This window comes from Pleurodeles waltl, chromosome 4_2, assembly GCF_031143425.1.
Source record: "Pleurodeles waltl isolate 20211129_DDA chromosome 4_2, aPleWal1.hap1.20221129, whole genome shotgun sequence".
Lineage (NCBI taxonomy): Eukaryota > Metazoa > Chordata > Amphibia > Caudata > Salamandridae > Pleurodeles > Pleurodeles waltl.
Window position 1 is genome coordinate 1,011,811,310 of NC_090443.1, and position 15,204 is coordinate 1,011,826,513.

Genomic DNA, 15,204 nt, shown 5'->3' on the forward strand with positions numbered 1-15,204 from the left:
TATTGCAATTTCAATTCATTATAAAAGAAATGTAGGACAACATTGCCTCTGGTGGGATTCAAAACCACAACTTTTGAATGCCTTCTTTACATTACTCTTGAAAGCCAAAGCACTATCCATTGTGCCACAGAGCCAATCTTTTTAGGAGGTCGGACAGAAATGATCAAATAAAATAATGAGCTAGCAGCTGCTCATCAACTTTATGAAGTTGTTAGGAATCTATGATCCTGGATTTATGTTGAGCATTGAATAGCAAAAATGATATTCAACATGTCAAACCATACAATGCAGTTGGTTAAGTGTTAAGTCGACTCAAAAGGCATAGCACAGATAAAACAGCAAGGAGTTTAACAACTCCATATAAGAAGGTTTTGCAATTCCCTTAATGTAATATCTTATTCATCAAGCAGTGGAAACTTCAAGAGTGCATCTTCTTAAACATAACACACTGCCTGAACAGGAACTTCAAACCTGGACACTCATATTAAAAGTCTGCTGTGCCACTCACTGAACTATCCAGTGTCTACTAACTTTCATCTTCAATTCATCTTAAAACAATGTGGAAGGATTCCAACCGACACTATATTTATGAATATGATTGCATATATTGACAAGCATTATGTAGCGTTTGATAGTGAACTGATATTTCAAACTTTTGAAACCTCAGCATTAAATGTCATCTATTTTAAGTCCTGAAATATGTACTATCTCATTTTCTGCTGACTTAGAATTCATGCTTCTTCAGTGACAGTATACAATTGAGAAAGGGCCGAAACTCCTACTATCTAGTAAATTATATTTTCATCAGTACACCTGACAATTTCCTCTTGCATATTGATTATACAATGTTTTCTATTCAAGCACTCTTTGTTTAAAACAGGCCTTCTTTCAAAGGCTATTTTGGTAAATGATTTTGGGTGAAGCTGAAGCTGCATTGTTTATTGCTATTTCAATTCGTTATGAAAGAAATTGAGCAATAATATTGACTCTGGTGGGATTCGAACCCACAGCCTTTGAATGCCTTTTTTAACATTTTCCTAGAAGTCCAATGCGCTATCCATTGCGCCACAGAGCCAACCTGCACCAAGAAACTTTTCAGAAATTCTGAAATAAAATAATGAGCAAGCAACTGATGATCAACTTTACAAAGTTGATAGGATACTATAATCATGGTTACATGTTGAGCATTGCATGGGGAAAAAGATATTCAACATGCCAAACTACATGATACAGTTGGATAAGTCTACTCAAAAGGCCTCTGACGGATAAAATCTTGACAATTTAAAAAACTCCATTTAAGAAGGTTTTGCAATTCTGTCAATGTAATATCTTGTTCATCATGCAATAGAAACTAAAAGAGTACTTCTTCTTAAACATAGCACCCCGCCTGCACAGGGACGTGAACCCTGGACCCTCAGATTAAAAGTCTGATGCTCTACCGACTGAGCTATCCAGGCTCTGCTTACTCTTATCTTCAAATCACATTAAAACAATTTGGAAGGATACCAACCTTACATTTACTGACAATCATTTATTATTATCATTACATATATTGATAATCAATATGTAGAGTTTTATCATGAATTGATATTTCAAGCTTTTGACATCTCAGCATTATATTTTATCTCTTTAAGTCCTGAAATTTGTACCATCTCATTTTCTGCTGATTCGGAATTCATGCTTCTTCATTGACAATACACAATTAAGAAAGGACCAAAAACTCTTACTGCCTAATACATTATATTTTACTCAGTCTACCTGTCAATTTCCTCTTATATGTAGATTATACAATATTTTCTATTCAAGTGGTGTCGGTTGAAAAAAGGGCTTCTTTCAAAGGCCATTTTGGTGAATGATTTCAGAGCAAGAAGAAGCTGCATTATTTATTGCAATTTCAATTCATTATAAAAGAAATGTAGGACAACATTGCCTCTGGTGGGATTCAAAACCACAACTTTTGAATGCCTTCTTTACATTACTCTTGAAAGCCAAAGCACTATCCATTGTGCCACAGAGCCAATCTTTTTAGGAGGTCGGACAGAAATGATCAAATAAAATAATGAGCTAGCAGCTGCTCATCAACTTTATGAAGTTGGTAGGAATCTATGATCCTGGATTTATGTTGAGCATTGAATAGCAAAAATGATATTCAACATGTCAAACCATACAATGCAGTTGGTTAAGTGTTAAGTCGACTCAAAAGGCATAGCACAGATAAAACAGCAAGGAGTTTAACAACTCCATATAAGAAGGTTTTGCAATTCCCTTAATGTAATATCTTATTCATCAAGCAGTGGAAACTTCAAGAGTGCATCTTCTTAAACATAACACACTGCCTGAACAGGAACTTCAAACCTGGACACTCATATTAAAAGTCTGCTGTGCCACTCACTGAACTATCCAGTGTCTACTAACTTTCATCTTCAATTCATCTTAAAACAATGTGGAAGGATACCAACCGACACTATATTTATGAATATGATTGCATATATTGACAAGCATTATGTAGCGTTTGATAGTGAACTGATATTTCAAACTTTTGAAACCTCAGCATTAAATGTCATCTATTTTAAGTCCTGAAATATGTACTATCTCATTTTCTGCTGACTTAGAATTCATGCTTCTTCAGTGACAGTATACAATTGAGAAAGGGCCGAAACTCCTACTATCTAGTAAATTATATTTTCATCAGTACACCTGACAATTTCCTCTTGCATATTGATTATACAATGTTTTCTATTCAAGCACTCTTTGTTTAAAACAGGCCTTCTTTCAAAGGCTATTTTGGTAAATGATTTTGGGTGAAGCTGAAGCTGCATTGTTTATTGCTATTTCAATTCGTTATGAAAGAAATTGAGCAATAATATTGACTCTGGTGGTATTCGAACCCACAGCCTTTGAATGCCTTTTTTAACATTTTCCTAGAAGTCCAATGCGCTATCCATTGCGCCACAGAGCCAACCTGCACCAAGAAACTTTTCAGAAATTCTGAAATAAAATAATGAGCAAGCAACTGATGATCAACTTTACAAAGTTGATAGGATACTATAATCATGGTTACATGTTGAGCATTGCATGGGGAAAAAGATATTCAACATGCCAAACTACATGATACAGTTGGATAAGTCTACTCAAAAGGCCTCTGACGGATAAAATCTTGACAATTTAAAAAACTCCATTTAAGAAGGTTTTGCAATTCTGTCAATGTAATATCTTGTTCATCATGCAATAGAAACTAAAAGAGTACTTCTTCTTAAACATAGCACCCCGCCTGCACAGGGACGTGAACCCTGGACCCTCAGATTAAAAGTCTGATGCTCTACCGACTGAGCTATCCAGGCTCTGCTTACTCTAATCTTCAAATCACATTAAAACAATTTGGAAGGATACCAACCTTACATTTACTGACAATCATTTATTATTATCATTACATATATTGATAATCAATATGTAGAGTTTTATCATGAATTGATATTTCAAGCTTTTGACATCTCAGCATTATATTTTATCTCTTTAAGTCCTGAAATTTGTACCATCTCATTTTCTGCTGATTCGGAATTCATGCTTCTTCATTGACAATACACAATTAAGAAAGGACCAAAAACTCTTACTGCCTAATACATTATATTTTACTCAGTCTACCTGTCAATTTCCTCTTATATGTAGATTATACAATATTTTCTATTCAAGTGGTGTCGGTTGAAAAAAGGGCTTCTTTCAAAGGCCATTTTGGTGAATGATTTCAGAGCAAGAAGAAGCTGCATTATTTATTGCAATTTCAATTCATTATAAAAGAAATGTAGGACAACATTGCCTCTGGTGGGATTCAAAACCACAACTTTTGAATGCCTTCTTTACATTACTCTTGAAAGCCAAAGCACTATCCATTGTGCCACAGAGCCAATCTTTTTAGGAGGTCGGACAGAAATGATCAAATAAAATAATGAGCTAGCAGCTGCTCATCAACTTTATGAAGTTGGTAGGAATCTATGATCCTGGATTTATGTTGAGCATTGAATAGCAAAAATGATATTCAACATGTCAAACCATACAATGCAGTTGGTTAAGTGTTAAGTCGACTCAAAAGGCATAGCACAGATAAAACAGCAAGGAGTTTAACAACTCCATATAAGAAGGTTTTGCAATTCCCTTAATGTAATATCTTATTCATCAAGCAGTGGAAACTTCAAGAGTGCATCTTCTTAAACATAACACACTGCCTGAACAGGAACTTCAAACCTGGACACTCATATTAAAAGTCTGCTGTGCCACTCACTGAACTATCCAGTGTCTACTAACTTTCATCTTCAATTCATCTTAAAACAATGTGGAAGGATACCAACCGACACTATATTTATGAATATGATTGCATATATTGACAAGCATTATGTAGCGTTTGATAGTGAACTGATATTTCAAACTTTTGAAACCTCAGCATTAAATGTCATCTATTTTAAGTCCTGAAATATGTACTATCTCATTTTCTGCTGACTTAGAATTCATGCTTCTTCAGTGACAGTATACAATTGAGAAAGGGCCGAAACTCCTACTATCTAGTAAATTATATTTTCATCAGTACACCTGACAATTTCCTCTTGCATATTGATTATACAATGTTTTCTATTCAAGCACTCTTTGTTTAAAACAGGCCTTCTTTCAAAGGCTATTTTGGTAAATGATTTTGGGTGAAGCTGAAGCTGCATTGTTTATTGCTATTTCAATTCGTTATGAAAGAAATTGAGCAATAATATTGACTCTGGTGGGATTCGAACCCACAGCCTTTGAATGCCTTTTTTAACATTTTCCTAGAAGTCCAATGCGCTATCCATTGCGCCACAGAGCCAACCTGCACCAAAAAACTTTTCAGAAATTCTGAAATAAAATAATGAGCAAGCAACTGATGATCAACTTTACAAAGTTGATAGGATACTATAATCATGGTTACATGTTGAGCATTGCATGGGGAAAAAGATATTCAACATGCCAAACTACATGATACAGTTGGATAAGTCTACTCAAAAGGCCTCTGACGGATAAAATCTTGACAATTTAAAAAACTCCATTTAAGAAGGTTTTGCAATTCTGTCAATGTAATATCTTGTTCATCATGCAATAGAAACTAAAAGAGTACTTCTTCTTAAACATAGCACCCCGCCTGCACAGGGACGTGAACCCTGGACCCTCAGATTAAAAGTCTGATGCTCTACCGACTGAGCTATCCAGGCTCTGCTTACTCTAATCTTCAAATCACATTAAAACAATTTGGAAGGATACCAACCTTACATTTACTGACAATCATTTATTATTATCATTACATATATTGATAATCAATATGTAGAGTTTTATCATGAATTGATATTTCAAGCTTTTGACATCTCAGCATTATATTTTATCTCTTTAAGTCCTGAAATTTGTACCATCTCATTTTCTGCTGATTCGGAATTCATGCTTCTTCATTGACAATACACAATTAAGAAAGGACCAAAAACTCTTACTGCCTAATACATTATATTTTACTCAGTCTACCTGTCAATTTCCTCTTATATGTAGATTATACAATATTTTCTATTCAAGTGGTGTCGGTTGAAAAAAGGGCTTCTTTCAAAGGCCATTTTGGTGAATGATTTCAGAGCAAGAAGAAGCTGCATTATTTATTGCAATTTCAATTCATTATAAAAGAAATGTAGGACAACATTGCCTCTGGTGGGATTCAAAACCACAACTTTTGAATGCCTTCTTTACATTACTCTTGAAAGCCAAAGCACTATCCATTGTGCCACAGAGCCAATCTTTTTAGGAGGTCGGACAGAAATGATCAAATAAAATAATGAGCTAGCAGCTGCTCATCAACTTTATGAAGTTGGTAGGAATCTATGATCCTGGATTTATGTTGAGCATTGAATAGCAAAAATGATATTCAACATGTCAAACCATACAATGCAGTTGGTTAAGTGTTAAGTCGACTCAAAAGGCATAGCACAGATAAAACAGCAAGGAGTTTAACAACTCCATATAAGAAGGTTTTGCAATTCCCTTAATGTAATATCTTATTCATCAAGCAGTGGAAACTTCAAGAGTGCATCTTCTTAAACATAACACACTGCCTGAACAGGAACTTCAAACCTGGACACTCATATTAAAAGTCTGCTGTGCCACTCACTGAACTATCCAGTGTCTACTAACTTTCATCTTCAATTCATCTTAAAACAATGTGGAAGGATACCAACCGACACTATATTTATGAATATGATTGCATATATTGACAAGCATTATGTAGCGTTTGATAGTGAACTGATATTTCAAACTTTTGAAACCTCAGCATTAAATGTCATCTATTTTAAGTCCTGAAATATGTACTATCTCATTTTCTGCTGACTTAGAATTCATGCTTCTTCAGTGACAGTATACAATTGAGAAAGGGCCGAAACTCCTACTATCTAGTAAATTATATTTTCATCAGTACACCTGACAATTTCCTCTTGCATATTGATTATACAATGTTTTCTATTCAAGCACTCTTTGTTTAAAACAGGCCTTCTTTCAAAGGCTATTTTGGTAAATGATTTTGGGTGAAGCTGAAGCTGCATTGTTTATTGCTATTTCAATTCGTTATGAAAGAAATTGAGCAATAATATTGACTCTGGTGGTATTCGAACCCACAGCCTTTGAATGCCTTTTTTAACATTTTCCTAGAAGTCCAATGCGCTATCCATTGCGCCACAGAGCCAACCTGCACCAAGAAACTTTTCAGAAATTCTGAAATAAAATAATGAGCAAGCAACTGATGATCAACTTTACAAAGTTGATAGGATACTATAATCATGGTTACATGTTGAGCATTGCATGGGGAAAAAGATATTCAACATGCCAAACTACATGATACAGTTGGATAAGTCTACTCAAAAGGCCTCTGACGGATAAAATCTTGACAATTTAAAAAACTCCATTTAAGAAGGTTTTGCAATTCTGTCAATGTAATATCTTGTTCATCATGCAATAGAAACTAAAAGAGTACTTCTTCTTAAACATAGCACCCCGCCTGCACAGGGACGTGAACCCTGGACCCTCAGATTAAAAGTCTGATGCTCTACCGACTGAGCTATCCAGGCTCTGCTTACTCTAATCTTCAAATCACATTAAAACAATTTGGAAGGATACCAACCTTACATTTACTGACAATCATTTATTATTATCATTACATATATTGATAATCAATATGTAGAGTTTTATCATGAATTGATATTTCAAGCTTTTGACATCTCAGCATTATATTTTATCTCTTTAAGTCCTGAAATTTGTACCATCTCATTTTCTGCTGATTCGGAATTCATGCTTCTTCATTGACAATACACAATTAAGAAAGGACCAAAAACTCTTACTGCCTAATACATTATATTTTACTCAGTCTACCTGTCAATTTCCTCTTATATGTAGATTATACAATATTTTCTATTCAAGTGGTGTCGGTTGAAAAAAGGGCTTCTTTCAAAGGCCATTTTGGTGAATGATTTCAGAGCAAGAAGAAGCTGCATTATTTATTGCAATTTCAATTCATTATAAAAGAAATGTAGGACAACATTGCCTCTGGTGGGATTCAAAACCACAACTTTTGAATGCCTTCTTTACATTACTCTTGAAAGCCAAAGCACTATCCATTGTGCCACAGAGCCAATCTTTTTAGGAGGTCGGACAGAAATGATCAAATAAAATAATGAACTAGCAGCTGCTCATCAACTTTATGAAGTTGGTAGGAATCTATGATCCTGGATTTATGTTGAGCATTGAATAGCAAAAATGATATTCAACATGTCAAACCATACAATGCAGTTGGTTAAGTGTTAAGTCGACTCAAAAGGCATAGCACAGATAAAACAGCAAGGAGTTTAACAACTCCATATAAGAAGGTTTTGCAATTCCCTTAATGTAATATCTTATTCATCAAGCAGTGGAAACTTCAAGAGTGCATCTTCTTAAACATAACACACTGCCTGAACAGGAACTTCAAACCTGGACACTCATATTAAAAGTCTGCTGTGCCACTCACTGAACTATCCAGTGTCTACTAACTTTCATCTTCAATTCATCTTAAAACAATGTGGAAGGATACCAACCGACACTATATTTATGAATATGATTGCATATATTGACAAGCATTATGTAGCGTTTGATAGTGAACTGATATTTCAAACTTTTGAAACCTCAGCATTAAATGTCATCTATTTTAAGTCCTGAAATATGTACTATCTCATTTTCTGCTGACTTAGAATTCATGCTTCTTCAGTGACAGTATACAATTGAGAAAGGGCCGAAACTCCTACTATCTAGTAAATTATATTTTCATCAGTACACCTGACAATTTCCTCTTGCATATTGATTATACAATGTTTTCTATTCAAGCACTCTTTGTTTAAAACAGGCCTTCTTTCAAAGGCTATTTTGGTAAATGATTTTGGGTGAAGCTGAAGCTGCATTGTTTATTGCTATTTCAATTCGTTATGAAAGAAATTGAGCAATAATATTGACTCTGGTGGGATTCGAACCCACAGCCTTTGAATGCCTTTTTTAACATTTTCCTAGAAGTCCAATGCGCTATCCATTGCGCCACAGAGCCAACCTGCACCAAAAAACTTTTCAGAAATTCTGAAATAAAATAATGAGCAAGCAACTGATGATCAACTTTACAAAGTTGATAGGATACTATAATCATGGTTACATGTTGAGCATTGCATGGGGAAAAAGATATTCAACATGCCAAACTACATGATACAGTTGGATAAGTCTACTCAAAAGGCCTCTGACGGATAAAATCTTGACAATTTAAAAAACTCCATTTAAGAAGGTTTTGCAATTCTGTCAATGTAATATCTTGTTCATCATGCAATAGAAACTAAAAGAGTACTTCTTCTTAAACATAGCACCCCGCCTGCACAGGGACGTGAACCCTGGACCCTCAGATTAAAAGTCTGATGCTCTACCGACTGAGCTATCCAGGCTCTGCTTACTCTAATCTTCAAATCACATTAAAACAATTTGGAAGGATACCAACCTTACATTTACTGACAATCATTTATTATTATCATTACATATATTGATAATCAATATGTAGAGTTTTATCATGAATTGATATTTCAAGCTTTTGACATCTCAGCATTATATTTTATCTCTTTAAGTCCTGAAATTTGTACCATCTCATTTTCTGCTGATTCGGAATTCATGCTTCTTCATTGACAATACACAATTAAGAAAGGACCAAAAACTCTTACTGCCTAATACATTATATTTTACTCAGTCTACCTGTCAATTTCCTCTTATATGTAGATTATACAATATTTTCTATTCAAGTGGTGTCGGTTGAAAAAAGGGCTTCTTTCAAAGGCCATTTTGGTGAATGATTTCAGAGCAAGAAGAAGCTGCATTATTTATTGCAATTTCAATTCATTATAAAAGAAATGTAGGACAACATTGCCTCTGGTGGGATTCAAAACCACAACTTTTGAATGCCTTCTTTACATTACTCTTGAAAGCCAAAGCACTATCCATTGTGCCACAGAGCCAATCTTTTTAGGAGGTCGGACAGAAATGATCAAATAAAATAATGAGCTAGCAGCTGCTCATCAACTTTATGAAGTTGGTAGGAATCTATGATCCTGGATTTATGTTGAGCATTGAATAGCAAAAATGATATTCAACATGTCAAACCATACAATGCAGTTGGTTAAGTGTTAAGTCGACTCAAAAGGCATAGCACAGATAAAACAGCAAGGAGTTTAACAACTCCATATAAGAAGGTTTTGCAATTCCCTTAATGTAATATCTTATTCATCAAGCAGTGGAAACTTCAAGAGTGCATCTTCTTAAACATAACACACTGCCTGAACAGGAACTTCAAACCTGGACACTCATATTAAAAGTCTGCTGTGCCACTCACTGAACTATCCAGTGTCTACTAACTTTCATCTTCAATTCATCTTAAAACAATGTGGAAGGATACCAACCGACACTATATTTATGAATATGATTGCATATATTGACAAGCATTATGTAGCGTTTGATAGTGAACTGATATTTCAAACTTTTGAAACCTCAGCATTAAATGTCATCTATTTTAAGTCCTGAAATATGTACTATCTCATTTTCTGCTGACTTAGAATTCATGCTTCTTCAGTGACAGTATACAATTGAGAAAGGGCCGAAACTCCTACTATCTAGTAAATTATATTTTCATCAGTACACCTGACAATTTCCTCTTGCATATTGATTATACAATGTTTTCTATTCAAGCACTCTTTGTTTAAAACAGGCCTTCTTTCAAAGGCTATTTTGGTAAATGATTTTGGGTGAAGCTGAAGCTGCATTGTTTATTGCTATTTCAATTCGTTATGAAAGAAATTGAGCAATAATATTGACTCTGGTGGTATTCGAACCCACAGCCTTTGAATGCCTTTTTTAACATTTTCCTAGAAGTCCAATGCGCTATCCATTGCGCCACAGAGCCAACCTGCACCAAGAAACTTTTCAGAAATTCTGAAATAAAATAATGAGCAAGCAACTGATGATCAACTTTACAAAGTTGATAGGATACTATAATCATGGTTACATGTTGAGCATTGCATGGGGAAAAAGATATTCAACATGCCAAACTACATGATACAGTTGGATAAGTCTACTCAAAAGGCCTCTGACGGATAAAATCTTGACAATTTAAAAAACTCCATTTAAGAAGGTTTTGCAATTCTGTCAATGTAATATCTTGTTCATCATGCAATAGAAACTAAAAGAGTACTTCTTCTTAAACATAGCACCCCGCCTGCACAGGGACGTGAACCCTGGACCCTCAGATTAAAAGTCTGATGCTCTACCGACTGAGCTATCCAGGCTCTGCTTACTCTTATCTTCAAATCACATTAAAACAATTTGGAAGGATACCAACCTTACATTTACTGACAATCATTTATTATTATCATTACATATATTGATAATCAATATGTAGAGTTTTATCATGAATTGATATTTCAAGCTTTTGACATCTCAGCATTATATTTTATCTCTTTAAGTCCTGAAATTTGTACCATCTCATTTTCTGCTGATTCGGAATTCATGCTTCTTCATTGACAATACACAATTAAGAAAGGACCAAAAACTCTTACTGCCTAATACATTATATTTTACTCAGTCTACCTGTCAATTTCCTCTTATATGTAGATTATACAATATTTTCTATTCAAGTGGTGTCGGTTGAAAAAAGGGCTTCTTTCAAAGGCCATTTTGGTGAATGATTTCAGAGCAAGAAGAAGCTGCATTATTTATTGCAATTTCAATTCATTATAAAAGAAATGTAGGACAACATTGCCTCTGGTGGGATTCAAAACCACAACTTTTGAATGCCTTCTTTACATTACTCTTGAAAGCCAAAGCACTATCCATTGTGCCACAGAGCCAATCTTTTTAGGAGGTCGGACAGAAATGATCAAATAAAATAATGAGCTAGCAGCTGCTCATCAACTTTATGAAGTTGGTAGGAATCTATGATCCTGGATTTATGTTGAGCATTGAATAGCAAAAATGATATTCAACATGTCAAACCATACAATGCAGTTGGTTAAGTGTTAAGTCGACTCAAAAGGCATAGCACAGATAAAACAGCAAGGAGTTTAACAACTCCATATAAGAAGGTTTTGCAATTCCCTTAATGTAATATCTTATTCATCAAGCAGTGGAAACTTCAAGAGTGCATCTTCTTAAACATAACACACTGCCTGAACAGGAACTTCAAACCTGGACACTCATATTAAAAGTCTGCTGTGCCACTCACTGAACTATCCAGTGTCTACTAACTTTCATCTTCAATTCATCTTAAAACAATGTGGAAGGATACCAACCGACACTATATTTATGAATATGATTGCATATATTGACAAGCATTATGTAGCGTTTGATAGTGAACTGATATTTCAAACTTTTGAAACCTCAGCATTAAATGTCATCTATTTTAAGTCCTGAAATATGTACTATCTCATTTTCTGCTGACTTAGAATTCATGCTTCTTCAGTGACAGTATACAATTGAGAAAGGGCCGAAACTCCTACTATCTAGTAAATTATATTTTCATCAGTACACCTGACAATTTCCTCTTGCATATTGATTATACAATGTTTTCTATTCAAGCACTCTTTGTTTAAAACAGGCCTTCTTTCAAAGGCTATTTTGGTAAATGATTTTGGGTGAAGCTGAAGCTGCATTGTTTATTGCTATTTCAATTCGTTATGAAAGAAATTGAGCAATAATATTGACTCTGGTGGTATTCGAACCCACAGCCTTTGAATGCCTTTTTTAACATTTTCCTAGAAGTCCAATGCGCTATCCATTGCGCCACAGAGCCAACCTGCACCAAGAAACTTTTCAGAAATTCTGAAATAAAATAATGAGCAAGCAACTGATGATCAACTTTACAAAGTTGATAGGATACTATAATCATGGTTACATGTTGAGCATTGCATGGGGAAAAAGATATTCAACATGCCAAACTACATGATACAGTTGGATAAGTCTACTCAAAAGGCCTCTGACGGATAAAATCTTGACAATTTAAAAAACTCCATTTAAGAAGGTTTTGCAATTCTGTCAATGTAATATCTTGTTCATCATGCAATAGAAACTAAAAGAGTACTTCTTCTTAAACATAGCACCCCGCCTGCACAGGGACGTGAACCCTGGACCCTCAGATTAAAAGTCTGATGCTCTACCGACTGAGCTATCCAGGCTCTGCTTACTCTAATCTTCAAATCACATTAAAACAATTTGGAAGGATACCAACCTTACATTTACTGACAATCATTTATTATTATCATTACATATATTGATAATCAATATGTAGAGTTTTATCATGAATTGATATTTCAAGCTTTTGACATCTCAGCATTATATTTTATCTCTTTAAGTCCTGAAATTTGTACCATCTCATTTTCTGCTGATTCGGAATTCATGCTTCTTCATTGACAATACACAATTAAGAAAGGACCAAAAACTCTTACTGCCTAATACATTATATTTTACTCAGTCTACCTGTCAATTTCCTCTTATATGTAGATTATACAATATTTTCTATTCAAGTGGTGTCGGTTGAAAAAAGGGCTTCTTTCAAAGGCCATTTTGGTGAATGATTTCAGAGCAAGAAGAAGCTGCATTATTTATTGCAATTTCAATTCATTATAAAAGAAATGTAGGACAACATTGCCTCTGGTGGGATTCAAAACCACAACTTTTGAATGCCTTCTTTACATTACTCTTGAAAGCCAAAGCACTATCCATTGTGCCACAGAGCCAATCTTTTTAGGAGGTCGGACAGAAATGATCAAATAAAATAATGAGCTAGCAGCTGCTCATCAACTTTATGAAGTTGGTAGGAATCTATGATCCTGGATTTATGTTGAGCATTGAATAGCAAAAATGATATTCAACATGTCAAACCATACAATGCAGTTGGTTAAGTGTTAAGTCGACTCAAAAGGCATAGCACAGATAAAACAGCAAGGAGTTTAACAACTCCATATAAGAAGGTTTTGCAATTCCCTTAATGTAATATCTTATTCATCAAGCAGTGGAAACTTCAAGAGTGCATCTTCTTAAACATAACACACTGCCTGAACAGGAACTTCAAACCTGGACACTCATATTAAAAGTCTGCTGTGCCACTCACTGAACTATCCAGTGTCTACTAACTTTCATCTTCAATTCATCTTAAAACAATGTGGAAGGATACCAACCGACACTATATTTATGAATATGATTGCATATATTGACAAGCATTATGTAGCGTTTGATAGTGAACTGATATTTCAAACTTTTGAAACCTCAGCATTAAATGTCATCTATTTTAAGTCCTGAAATATGTACTATCTCATTTTCTGCTGACTTAGAATTCATGCTTCTTCAGTGACAGTATACAATTGAGAAAGGGCCGAAACTCCTACTATCTAGTAAATTATATTTTCATCAGTACACCTGACAATTTCCTCTTGCATATTGATTATACAATGTTTTCTATTCAAGCACTCTTTGTTTAAAACAGGCCTTCTTTCAAAGGCTATTTTGGTAAATGATTTTGGGTGAAGCTGAAGCTGCATTGTTTATTGCTATTTCAATTCGTTATGAAAGAAATTGAGCAATAATATTGACTCTGGTGGGATTCGAACCCACAGCCTTTGAATGCCTTTTTTAACATTTTCCTAGAAGTCCAATGCGCTATCCATTGCGCCACAGAGCCAACCTGCACCAAAAAACTTTTCAGAAATTCTGAAATAAAATAATGAGCAAGCAACTGATGATCAACTTTACAAAGTTGATAGGATACTATAATCATGGTTACATGTTGAGCATTGCATGGGGAAAAAGATATTCAACATGCCAAACTACATGATACAGTTGGATAAGTCTACTCAAAAGGCCTCTGACGGATAAAATCTTGACAATTTAAAAAACTCCATTTAAGAAGGTTTTGCAATTCTGTCAATGTAATATCTTGTTCATCATGCAATAGAAACTAAAAGAGTACTTCTTCTTAAACATAGCACCCCGCCTGCACAGGGACGTGAACCCTGGACCCTCAGATTAAAAGTCTGATGCTCTACCGACTGAGCTATCCAGGCTCTGCTTACTCTAATCTTCAAATCACATTAAAACAATTTGGAAGGATACCAACCTTACATTTACTGACAATCATTTATTATTATCATTACATATATTGATAATCAATATGTAGAGTTTTATCATGAATTGATATTTCAAGCTTTTGACATCTCAGCATTATATTTTATCTCTTTAAGTCCTGAAATTTGTACCATCTCATTTTCTGCTGATTCGGAATTCATGCTTCTTCATTGACAATACACAATTAAGAAAGGACCAAAAACTCTTACTGCCTAATACATTATATTTTACTCAGTCTACCTGTCAATTTCCTCTTATATGTAGATTATACAATATTTTCTATTCAAGTGGTGTCGGTTGAAAAAAGGGCTTCTTTCAAAGGCCATTTTGGTGAATGATTTCAGAGCAAGAAGAAGCTGCATTATTTATTGCAATTTCAATTCATTATAAAAGAAATGTAGGACAACATTGCCTCTGGTGGGATTCAAAACCACAACTTTTGAATGCCTTCTTTACATTACTCTTGAAAGCCAAAGCACTATCCATTGTGCCACAGAG

General features: G+C 34.6%; 16 non-coding genes across 16 annotated transcripts; all 16 read right to left on the bottom strand.

The window, feature by feature from the left end:
- Window positions 1-983: 983 nt before the first annotated feature.
- Window positions 984-1,075, bottom strand: TRNAR-UCU (transfer RNA arginine (anticodon UCU)). Its single transcript is given in 2 exon segments — window positions 984-1,019; window positions 1,039-1,075. It is a non-coding gene; the product is annotated as a tRNA-Arg (tRNA).
- A 309-nt stretch (window positions 1,076-1,384) lies between these two features.
- Window positions 1,385-1,457, bottom strand: TRNAK-UUU (transfer RNA lysine (anticodon UUU)). Its single transcript has one exon. It is a non-coding gene; the product is annotated as a tRNA-Lys (tRNA).
- A 1,410-nt stretch (window positions 1,458-2,867) lies between these two features.
- TRNAR-UCU (transfer RNA arginine (anticodon UCU)) lies at window positions 2,868-2,959 on the bottom strand. The gene is given in 2 exon segments: window positions 2,868-2,903; window positions 2,923-2,959. It is a non-coding gene; the product is annotated as a tRNA-Arg (tRNA).
- A 309-nt stretch (window positions 2,960-3,268) lies between these two features.
- TRNAK-UUU (transfer RNA lysine (anticodon UUU)) lies at window positions 3,269-3,341 on the bottom strand. Its single transcript has one exon. It is a non-coding gene; the product is annotated as a tRNA-Lys (tRNA).
- A 1,410-nt stretch (window positions 3,342-4,751) lies between these two features.
- On the bottom strand, window positions 4,752-4,843 carry TRNAR-UCU (transfer RNA arginine (anticodon UCU)). The gene is given in 2 exon segments: window positions 4,752-4,787; window positions 4,807-4,843. It is a non-coding gene; the product is annotated as a tRNA-Arg (tRNA).
- A 309-nt stretch (window positions 4,844-5,152) lies between these two features.
- Window positions 5,153-5,225, bottom strand: TRNAK-UUU (transfer RNA lysine (anticodon UUU)). The gene has a single exon. It is a non-coding gene; the product is annotated as a tRNA-Lys (tRNA).
- Window positions 5,226-6,635: 1,410 nt separating this feature from the next.
- TRNAR-UCU (transfer RNA arginine (anticodon UCU)) lies at window positions 6,636-6,727 on the bottom strand. Its single transcript is given in 2 exon segments — window positions 6,636-6,671; window positions 6,691-6,727. It is a non-coding gene; the product is annotated as a tRNA-Arg (tRNA).
- Window positions 6,728-7,036: 309 nt separating this feature from the next.
- TRNAK-UUU (transfer RNA lysine (anticodon UUU)) lies at window positions 7,037-7,109 on the bottom strand. The gene has a single exon. It is a non-coding gene; the product is annotated as a tRNA-Lys (tRNA).
- Window positions 7,110-8,519: 1,410 nt separating this feature from the next.
- TRNAR-UCU (transfer RNA arginine (anticodon UCU)) lies at window positions 8,520-8,611 on the bottom strand. Its single transcript is given in 2 exon segments — window positions 8,520-8,555; window positions 8,575-8,611. It is a non-coding gene; the product is annotated as a tRNA-Arg (tRNA).
- A 309-nt stretch (window positions 8,612-8,920) lies between these two features.
- Window positions 8,921-8,993, bottom strand: TRNAK-UUU (transfer RNA lysine (anticodon UUU)). The gene has a single exon. It is a non-coding gene; the product is annotated as a tRNA-Lys (tRNA).
- A 1,410-nt stretch (window positions 8,994-10,403) lies between these two features.
- On the bottom strand, window positions 10,404-10,495 carry TRNAR-UCU (transfer RNA arginine (anticodon UCU)). Its single transcript is given in 2 exon segments — window positions 10,404-10,439; window positions 10,459-10,495. It is a non-coding gene; the product is annotated as a tRNA-Arg (tRNA).
- Window positions 10,496-10,804: 309 nt separating this feature from the next.
- On the bottom strand, window positions 10,805-10,877 carry TRNAK-UUU (transfer RNA lysine (anticodon UUU)). Its single transcript has one exon. It is a non-coding gene; the product is annotated as a tRNA-Lys (tRNA).
- A 1,410-nt stretch (window positions 10,878-12,287) lies between these two features.
- TRNAR-UCU (transfer RNA arginine (anticodon UCU)) lies at window positions 12,288-12,379 on the bottom strand. Its single transcript is given in 2 exon segments — window positions 12,288-12,323; window positions 12,343-12,379. It is a non-coding gene; the product is annotated as a tRNA-Arg (tRNA).
- Window positions 12,380-12,688: 309 nt separating this feature from the next.
- Window positions 12,689-12,761, bottom strand: TRNAK-UUU (transfer RNA lysine (anticodon UUU)). The gene has a single exon. It is a non-coding gene; the product is annotated as a tRNA-Lys (tRNA).
- A 1,410-nt stretch (window positions 12,762-14,171) lies between these two features.
- TRNAR-UCU (transfer RNA arginine (anticodon UCU)) lies at window positions 14,172-14,263 on the bottom strand. The gene is given in 2 exon segments: window positions 14,172-14,207; window positions 14,227-14,263. It is a non-coding gene; the product is annotated as a tRNA-Arg (tRNA).
- A 309-nt stretch (window positions 14,264-14,572) lies between these two features.
- Window positions 14,573-14,645, bottom strand: TRNAK-UUU (transfer RNA lysine (anticodon UUU)). The gene has a single exon. It is a non-coding gene; the product is annotated as a tRNA-Lys (tRNA).
- Window positions 14,646-15,204: the final 559 nt, after the last annotated feature.